The sequence below is a fragment of the Pipra filicauda genome, unplaced genomic scaffold, assembly GCF_003945595.2.
Source record: "Pipra filicauda isolate LSUMZ 115617 unplaced genomic scaffold, ASM394559v2 scaffold588_size259366_pilon, whole genome shotgun sequence".
Classification (NCBI taxonomy): domain Eukaryota; kingdom Metazoa; phylum Chordata; class Aves; order Passeriformes; family Pipridae; genus Pipra; species Pipra filicauda.
Genome location: NW_024104740.1, coordinates 223,121 through 233,172, shown reverse-complemented (window position 1 = coordinate 233,172; position 10,052 = coordinate 223,121).

Here is a 10,052-nt window from a genome sequence, read left to right as displayed (position 1 = left end):
TGATATCATCTTGCTCAGAAATTACAGTGTAGAGCATAATCTAATGATCCCTTAGAGAAAATTCTGATTTTCATGTCCCATGCATGCTACTGTCTGATGTACCACAACTACATAAGGTTCAGACATAGATCTGGGAAACTCGCACAGTTCCAACTATCTACCAAATTGACCTGCTTACGACTTTTTTGTGTGTTTAATTCCATGTTCAGATTCAGAGGTGGATGTATGCAACTGTGTAGGATGGGTCTGAATTGTGGCTGTCAATTTGCCTGTGAAAAGGGAGAAGGTAGTGACACAGGAAAAAGGGATTATGTGTGTAAATATATTGATATAAGGCTCCCTGTGATCTCTCATGCAGAGATAATAAATTTTGGGAAGAAATGCAACCATTAACATTAAAAATTTTTCCATCATCCAGAAAGTAGATTCAGTCCATTACCACATCTCCTCCAAAAATGAAGTTTGGTCTATAAAAGCCTGGTATATGAAGGCATGGCAACTAACAACACTAACTAAAATAGCTTTTTCCTTCAGTGGAGAGAGGAAAAATAGTTTTGTAGGTCCAGGAAATGCCAAGGAATGAGCTTAAGAACTAGATCCTAGATCATCAGTTAGCTGTTAATTTCCTTTCTGACTCTGCCCCAACCACCTCTCTCCTAGGCCACCGAAACATGGTTGAAACGATATTACACTATAGGCACTGTTCCCAATAATTGGTATGAGTGAAACTGCAACAAATTTAACTTCCTTTATCCTATTCTGTGGAAGAGCAGGAATCAGAATGGGAACGGTTCCCAGTGTGGAAAAAGATATACAGCAATTGAAAGGACTTTATTATATGGACTTTACAGTTATTATGTGGTTTTAAATAGGTGCATTGTATGATTCCCCTACAGTTGAAATATCTGGGCTTGCCCAGACATACCTCGTGGTGCCTGTTCCCTGCTTCTCCCTCTGAATGGCTGAAGAAGCTGCAGTGAGGAGAGAGCTACTATTCGTCCTTTCCTTCCCTGGTTCCTCCCTGATTCTTCCCCAGTTCCTCCCTCTTCTCCTGAGTCCCTGTTCCTATTTGTTCCCTGGTTGTCTGTCTCATGCTCCACCCCATTTTCTGGTGCATTCCACACCAGAGCTTATATAACCACACACACCCTCATTAAAGTAGCCATCGCATCTCAAACCTCACTTGACCCTTTTGTGCAGGTTCCTTCACCCCTCCCCCACGGACCGTGGCACTGTTCAGTCCTCAACTCTGTCCCCAAAGTTTGTCACCATCAAACACCTTCTCTTGCTGGAGCCAGGGCATGTAGAACACCGACCACAACCCTCTCATTTCAGAGACTTTAAAAGGAGAAAACAGGAAAAAAAATTAGAATTGTCCCTTGAGAAGTCATAGTCCCAGCAGAGCTGTGAGTAGTGTGCTGTAATGCAACGTGCCTGTTAAGCTGTACTACAAGACCTCACCAGCCAAAGCAGTCTCTCCTTACCAGCCTTTGCCTCTGCCAGCTGCCTTCTAGAAATATCCTTGTGCTTATTTAGTTCCGGGTGAGAAATGGCACAGCGCAGATGGAATACTGGGCTAGCTCTTGAACTGTTGTGATTATGTCTCCAGTCACTGAGATTACAGAACTGGCTTTGCCACTGATGAAACCCCCAGGTCCTGACACTAGTCACAGCTGCTTTTCTTGACATTGGCATTATCCACAGACCACTTTCATGGAAACTAAGCCCCTGGGGAGCTTTTAACAGTATATGGCAGGATAAATTGGTGCTCTTCTCTGCTGATTTGAATTTTCCAGAGGCCATTTCTGCCGGCTGGCTGCCTTCCCAGGTGTTTTGCATTTGAAGGAGAAAAAAGATTCCAAAGAAACCCCTCAAAGCACGACAGTTATCATAATCCTTTTAATACTCCTGAATTTGAGTGTTATCTCTTCTCCCTGCCTGCCATGATAAAAAACCCCAAGTTTGTAGTCCAGACATTATTTCCTGTTGGGCTAGAAGTTTTAAGATAGCTTGACATGAGACTTGAGAGCAATAAAGAAAGTTATGGAAATTTATGGGGTATTTGAGAGGAGAGGAAGGGCGGTGATGTTCACAGATGTTATTGATTTAATTTTATTTATGAATTGTGGAGAATCAAATAAAAACAGAGCAGAAACAACTTGCTAGTTAAACAGAAGATTATATTTAGCTACCTATGTGTTTCTGTACTGCTGTGACTTACAGTGAATCTGGAGGAATTTGTTCCTCAATAAAGAAATGCAAGAATTCAGTCTTTTCCATCAGAGACAAAAGAATTGGGAACATACTGTTTCTGTCTCTTCTGGCGTTAATCTGCCAGCCTTTACCCCAAGGTAAAGTCTCATTGTTCTCATTTAATTTTTGGAGACTTGGCAGTTGAAATGCTGCATTTCCCCTTTCTGCATCACATGTGATTGCAGCTGCTCAGCATATATACGCATAAATTCACTCAATTTCAGTAGGGAATTTATAGGCTGAAGCCTGCATTTTTATATATATATATATATATTTATAAGAGAGATAAGGAGGGAAAAAGAATCAAAGAAGATCTAAAATGTCCCCTCAATGCTATTAGAAGGTGAAGGTCTATTGAAGATTCTACAGACAACAATGAGGATGTTTACTTCTACTGTACCTTCTACGTTTTACTCTAAATAAACATTGCCCTAAAGCAGGAAAGGAAATGATTCTTCCTTTTGATGGTCTCTGAGGTAAATCCTTCAGTATGTTGCCCAACTGGGTGTTTTTTTTTGTTGTTGTTGTTTTTTAATATATTTCTAAGGCCAATATTTCTTCCTCTTAGGTTCAGGCTTTTGATTTGTCTATTTTGGGAAAGTGTCCCATGTTGGAGAGCATCCATCAGCACTGGGACAAGGGCATTTAAAAGGAAGGTATTTTTCCACTGTAAAGAATGTGGATGCAAACACTGGATTTTGCAGTTAATTTTATGAATGAGATGAAAGCTTTACTTTCAGAAAAATGAAGAGAAGAAGGGATGCTAATTTACGTATGTAAATGTGTGTGTATATGTATGTAAACAGGCACATTATATGTATGCATCTGTATTAATGTAAAGGCCTATTCCTCCTTTCATAGGAATGAAGGGAATTCTCACATGGATTTTATTTTGTATAACAGGATCCCTGTTACAGCAACCTGGAAAAAAACCTAAGGCCTTGATTGAAGTCTTTAAGCATCTGAGAAGCCTACTGAATTCATGGGGCTTCTTCACATACTTAGAGTCTGGCATGTGCGTAAATACTTCAGTGTAGCAGGGTCACAAGACCTCAATTCAGCTCTTATAAAATTCAGTGGAAAACTTCCTTTTGATGTTAAAAGCAGTTGGATGGGTTTATGGTGTGTATTTTTTATGCTAATGTGGAGTGAGCCGGCCATATTGCAGGAACATTTGGTACATGTTAAGAGTCTTAGAGTTTGTGAGCAGTAGCAATCTTACACTGACAACGTTTATTAAGATTGATTAAAAGATGTGAATAAAAAATCCCCAGATTGGCAGATGGCAGTGAGCACCTTCCAGAAAGGGTAGCATGGATTGAGCTCTGGCTGGGGAGCCGTCAGTGGTGGCAGAAGGGCACCGGGGGAGCTCATAAGGATAACTGAAGATGATAAGCTCATTACTTGGACATATCGGGGAGACAACCGTGTTGTCACACCTGGAGTGTGGGGATAAGTCCTGCTGCAAGGAGCTGACTCCTGCTGGGGAGGAAGAGCCACATCCATCCATCCTCAGGGACTAGAGCTTGGCACTCAAGCAGGTCTAAATTTCTGGAGAAGAAATAATGTGCTGTGAGCTGTTGCAGCATAACGGCAAATGTAAAACTATCGCTACTTTGACATGAAGCCTTCTGAAAAGGCTTAATCTACAATTATGTTAAATTATCCCAAGCAAACTATTGTGGTCTAAATTTCCATTGTTCCAGAGCTGAATGGCACCGGCCAAGAAGATGCTATGGAGAAGAATGTGGAGAGGTGCCCCTGAAAGAAACACACTGCACGTGTCTTTTTGATAAGTACATGGGGTGCTGGATGGGACCTAGAAAAGTGAGGTATTGCTATTCTAGTTCACGCTCAATTGTTCTTAGAATGCTCCTTCTAGGCATTTCTTTAGCAAGAAAATTGCAGGAAACAAACCTGGGGAGGGCAATAGTTATAATGGGCATGGCTTAGTAAAAATGACAAAAACCACTAAAGATAAATAACTCTATAGGGAGACCTAATTACTAGTGGCATTTGAAAGAAATGGATTCCAAGGAGTAATCTAAGGAGATAAAAGAAGGCAATTAGGAACTGGAACTGCCTGAATATTTTCAGAATTTCAATATGGGGAAATGAAGAGAAGAAAAATCATTCTGTTTTGACCTGCTCTGTTGGCAAGGACAGATGTAAGAGAGGGGAATATTTAGTCTGGCTGACACAGAGTAAGTCTGTTCCAAGGAGATCATAAGCCATTTAATAGAAATGAATGGCAAACTCTTCACTCTATTGCATTCAAAATGAAACTCAGCAAACCTGAAAAATAGAATGTAGGGGTAGGCAAAGAATGAGAAATGAAAAAAAAAAATGGAGTGCTTGATATTTATATTTCATTAAGGAATCATCTAGTTTTCTGTAAATTTGTGCAAATTCTAAATATCTTTCCCCTTATATATGCTGGATAATATGGTCAGGTTTTTTTTTATTTTTGTCTCCCCAGGTTTTAATTCAGCCTTAATTAACACTGGACTCTCAGGTGTGTACAGCACTCCTTTGGGCTGAGTATCACCATCTGCGTATCCCATATGACCTCAATTCTTATTAGGAGAGCATCTGCCTTCTCTTCCTCTCAGTGCTTTATGACAGCCTAGCTCTGATATAAAACTGAGAGTTACTTTCCTCAACAATCTTCCTAAACATTTTACTTCAAAAGATACAGTAACATATAATTTGATTCCTTTTTTTGTTCAAGGCTCAGAATTTTTGCTTGCATAAGGGTGGAGCATAGGAAGGTCAAAAGACAAATGGATATTGCTTGCTGGGCAATTTTTTAAACCAGAAAACCAGAGGTAGCCCTTGCCAGAATCATAGGGAAACTTGGCAGCAATAACACGTGCTCCCTGTCTGTGTGTGTATCCTCTCCCAGCCTTTTCCATCTATCATTGACATGGACCCATAACATCCACAATCAGCATCCACCTTTTGTGCCCATCTAGTACTTCTTCTTGCTTATTCCTATCTACAGCTCAGGAGTCACTTTTGTTCTATTTCCAAATTATATCAAGTTTCAGTTAGGATAGCTGAGATGATAGGAGGTATCTGATAGACTTACAGCCTCAGGTGGTGATATTGTGCAATGTTTGCTTAATTGCCTTGATAGAATTATGCTGTTTATTTTGTTACTCAACTAGAAAGGATATGCTGTTTGAAGTTTAGATATTTGGTTGATAAGTGGAAAGATAAATGTAATAATATTGCCAACTAGAGAGGGTAATCTAAAACTACATTGACTAAAGGACAGCTATGCTACATAATTGTGCTGACTGGGAGGTGGAATGGGATTTGTTCAAGATGAGGCACAGGGGCCATTGCAAAGGTGGGGCTGGAAACCTTGAGTCTTTAATCTTAGACCTGTGCCTGTGCCTGTGCCTGTGCCTGTGTTTGGCAAGGGACGATTTCTTGTAGGTTGCTGGAAGATTTCTTGTTCGATGCATGCTTAATCCTTCCCAAGTTCCAAACATATTTTCAGTTATTTAAGTATTTAAGTTTTGTGAACACATGCTCTTCTGACAAGGAAAGAGTGAAGCTATATAGCTTCACTGTATCCAGATGAGATTTATTCTTCTTACATGTGGTACTAGTAAATTGGCTGTGGGCCTGTCTAGCTTTTTGATAATGACATCATGATTGGTAATTCTGACTACCTTGATAAGAACAACAAACCTGAGCTCAAAGTTTCTCTGTGTTTCTGAAATCCCAAAATGGATTCATTTATGCTTAGGATGGCCAGTTCTTTCAAAGATGTGCCATTAATTGTGCTTCTACTAAGTTAAGGTCAGAAGCTTTAGAGCTAAGCTGTAGCTTTTCAGTAAGCTTTTTCTCCTGCAGCCTTGCTCTATCTGCTCAGAGCACAGAGCCCCAAACTGCTACTCCTGTATCCTTACATCTAGGCAAAATTTCATAGGGGAATTAAAGAAAAAAAGCATTATATTTTGACCTGTTCTATTAGAAATGCCAGAAGTCAGAGGGGGAAGTTATTTATGTTGCTTGGCACAGGGCCATTATCCTCTTGGCTAATGCCCTCCTGCCCTGCCCTCAGGAGAACAGTGTAGCTATACACTGGCTATTGAACTAGTGAAGGCAAACAAACTTACCCTTGCCTCGGAGGAGAGACAGCAGAGAGCCATAGGAGCCACACAGTGGTTTACTAAATATGCTTTGTTATGCTCCCTATGCAGCCAGGTTAATTAGGCCTTTTTTGTTTCCTTGCTGTGCAGCTGACTTGCCTTAGGATGGAACATCAGCTTTATAGGCACTGAACAAAAAAAAAGCAATACCAGGAATCAGCAAGGCTTTTCCAGCTCCTGGGTGGGGAGGAAGGGGGAGACTAGAGAACAAGGAGAAAGTCCATTTCCAGATAAGCATGTTGAAAGGTTGAAAACAGGGAGAAGTCTGCTTTTCTGCTCAAAGTTTACTTATTAATAGGGTCTCTATTCTCGGCCGCTTCCGCTTCTTGGCTGCATATGTTTAGAATTTGTGGAGTTTCATGTTCTGCTTTAGAAAATTATAATGCCGAGTGGGGAAAATGATAAACTATCAGGACACTCACAGGGGATGGCATGCTACCAGTATCTTATATGGGCTTTTATTCCATCTTCCGTTAGGAGACCTCGTGATTGCTTCAGTGTTGCCAACACTTCTACATGCACACACACACACAATGTGCATTTGATTATCGATTTATCTATTTATCTGTCTGTCTTTATACACCAATTTCCTGTTCCTTGGTAGGGATCATGGAACTGATGTGATTTCCAATAAACAACTAAAATGGAATCTCACTTTACAGGAAGAAACCTCATGCTGAAGACCTTCCTAGTCTGCCCTCTTTAATTCCTTATCTCGTGCTTGTGAGATATTTTCCTTTCCAAAAATAGTTTTCAATTCTGTCAGGAAAGTTTGCCTTCCTTCATTACAACCAACAACAGACACTTATGAAACAGCAATGAATACGTGAAAGGCACTGAATTTCAAGATGCGTATCAGTGCAGTTCCACACTGCTTGTGCCTTCCTAGATCAAACAACAATTCTGGTCATAAATTCAGTAGATATTAAGATGACTATAAAAAAACATGTACACAAAAAAGAAATTTTCTTTGGACATAACAGCTTTGACTGATGACACTTTAACAAACAACAATGTGAGAGTATAGTTTTAATCAGGATTTTAGAATTATGTAGCAAGTTTCTTTTATAGAGGTTCCCTAAGGCTAATAACATGATCCTTAATTATTGATTTTCCTCTCCTCCTCTGTAAGACTTCAGAGAGCTGAAAGTGCCCTGTGCTGATAAACAGCATGTCATATTCACTGAGACCCAAGGCTAAAGTTTTAAAGTCTGATTCCTTGGATAGCACTAGCAAAACATATGAGACTGCTGTTCATTTTTCTCTACCTTTTATTAATTATAAAATTTGGGTAACAAACAAGTTTTAATTATGCTCTGCTGTAGTTCTGGATCATATTTTCAGCTACGCCTTCAAACATCATAAATTGATGTTTTTCCATTGAAATCAGTGAAGTTGTATGTCTTAGGGTCCAGATTCAGTCACCCACACACACGTGTCACCATATGAGATACCCACAAGTAGACTGCCTAGCCTCTGACTGCCCTTGAGGAAGAGTTCCTACTGCCCTGATGTGGGTCCTGTGTTGTATCTGCCAGCTCAAATGGCATCTCAGATGACACTGTACACCTATGGCCAGTCAACATACCAGAGAGAACTTACTTTATAACCCTATGAAATTGGAGACAAGGAATGAATAGGTTTAAATACATATCTTCTGGAGAATCTTTGGGGACAGTTGTTGTGGTGACTTTTTATTTAAAGCCACCTGTCCTTCCAGTTTATATCTATTTTGACCTGACAGCCATTTCTTGTATTTTTCTTACTCTTAAAATGCACTTGATGGGTAAGTGATGGCAAAAAGTCTGACCTAATATCACCAACCAGTGCTACCAAGTCTGATGTATTAACTGTCTTGGTTAACTTGCAAGGTTAATTGGGAGATGCTCTTAGCTAGCTGTGTCATGTCCTCATTAATTCATAATACTGGAACATAACAAGGTTTTGGAATATTTCTCAGTAGAGTGCAGGGAGGGCATAGTAAGGATTTTCTTACCTTTAGTGGAGCAAGAAGAATTAATAAGCTTTAAAACTACTATTCATCTTCTCTTCTGCTAACATATTTCTCTAATGCCTCCTCCTACTCTCTGTGAAAGTTTTAATGTTGAAATTGCCAGTATAAGAGAATAGCTTTTTGTGTCTTTTCTGAAGATGGGTGGAACCAGATAACGGAAAGAAGGTATTGATAATTAAAAAACGCAAGAACTCCATCTAATAGATGGGATTTCCTTTGTTCCCTAGCAAATGTGGATTGGAATAAATTGTGAAAAATTATTTTATACCCTTTCCTGTACTTTTGTAATATTAACATTAATTGCTACAACAATGGATATCTTTGTCTTTATGAAACGGTATTTATTGTTTCAGTTTATTTAGATTTTTGGCATCAGTGACATCCTGGAGCAATAAATTCCAAGATCAAATTGCATAACAAGATTTATATCTTCTACTTCCCGATACAGGTAAATGCCTCTTTGCTCTTGTTCATATGACAGGGAATAGAAACATGACTTCTCTGAAGCTTTACTGAGACATATGGTTCCAAGCTTTTTAGCTGTTCCAGTTTTAATAGTTTTGCTATTTCAGTGACTGTTTTCTATCATCTTTCTCCAAGTGTCCCCTAACTGCAGAATCTACATGACCCACTAATGCTAAGTGGGTCATTATATATTTCACTGTTATTTTTTTACTGGATTTCACTCCACTATGGTTTTTCATTCACTAGTTAAGTATTTTTTAGATTACTATGGGATGTGGGCTTCGAATTTGAACTCAGTCATGATCCTGGCATTACTGTGAAAACAGCATGCTGAATAATTGTTCGAAAGTTGTCACGAGCAGTTCCCTTATGTTTTCTTTTCTAGTTGATTTGGTAAAATTCTTGACTATGTTCAGATATCCATTTATCTGGTTATGTTGCAGAGTTATAATTCTGAAATGTGTGTCAATAGCTACTGCAGCATTAGCCAAAAAAAAATTGTTAATGAAAGAGTTAATGGATGGTGCGTGGGTAAAATTCCGCCTTTTACTTACAGTGGTGGAAAGCTAGTGGTCTTAATTTGTTTTAAGCACTTAAAATCACATAGCCTTGAAGTGCTCTGGCCATCTTTGTTAACAAAATTTTTGTCCCACTCTACTCTGTACTGGTGTGGCCTCACCTTGAATATTGTGTGCAGTCTTGGGCAGTGTAATATAAGCAAGATATTAAGCTGTTGGAGAGCATCCAAAGGAGGGCAATGAGGAGGATGAAAGGCCTTGAGGGGAAGCCATATGAGGAGTGGCTGAGGTCACTTGGTCTGTTCAGCCTGGAGAAGAGGAGACTGAGGGGAGACCTCATTGCAGTTATAACTTCCTTGTGAGGGGAAGAGGAGGGGCAGACACTGATCTCTTCTCTGTGGTGACCAGTGACAGGACCTGACAGAATGGCCTGAAGTTGTGTCAGGGGAGGTTTAGATTGGATATTAGAAAAAGGTTCTTCACCCAGAGAGTGGCTGGATACTGGAACAGGCTCCCCAGGGAAGTGGTCATGGCACCAAGCCCTACAGAGTTCAAGAAGCATTTGGATGATACTCCTGGGAAGACAGTGTGACTCTTGGGGATAGTCCTGTGCAGGGCTAGGAGTTGGACTCGATG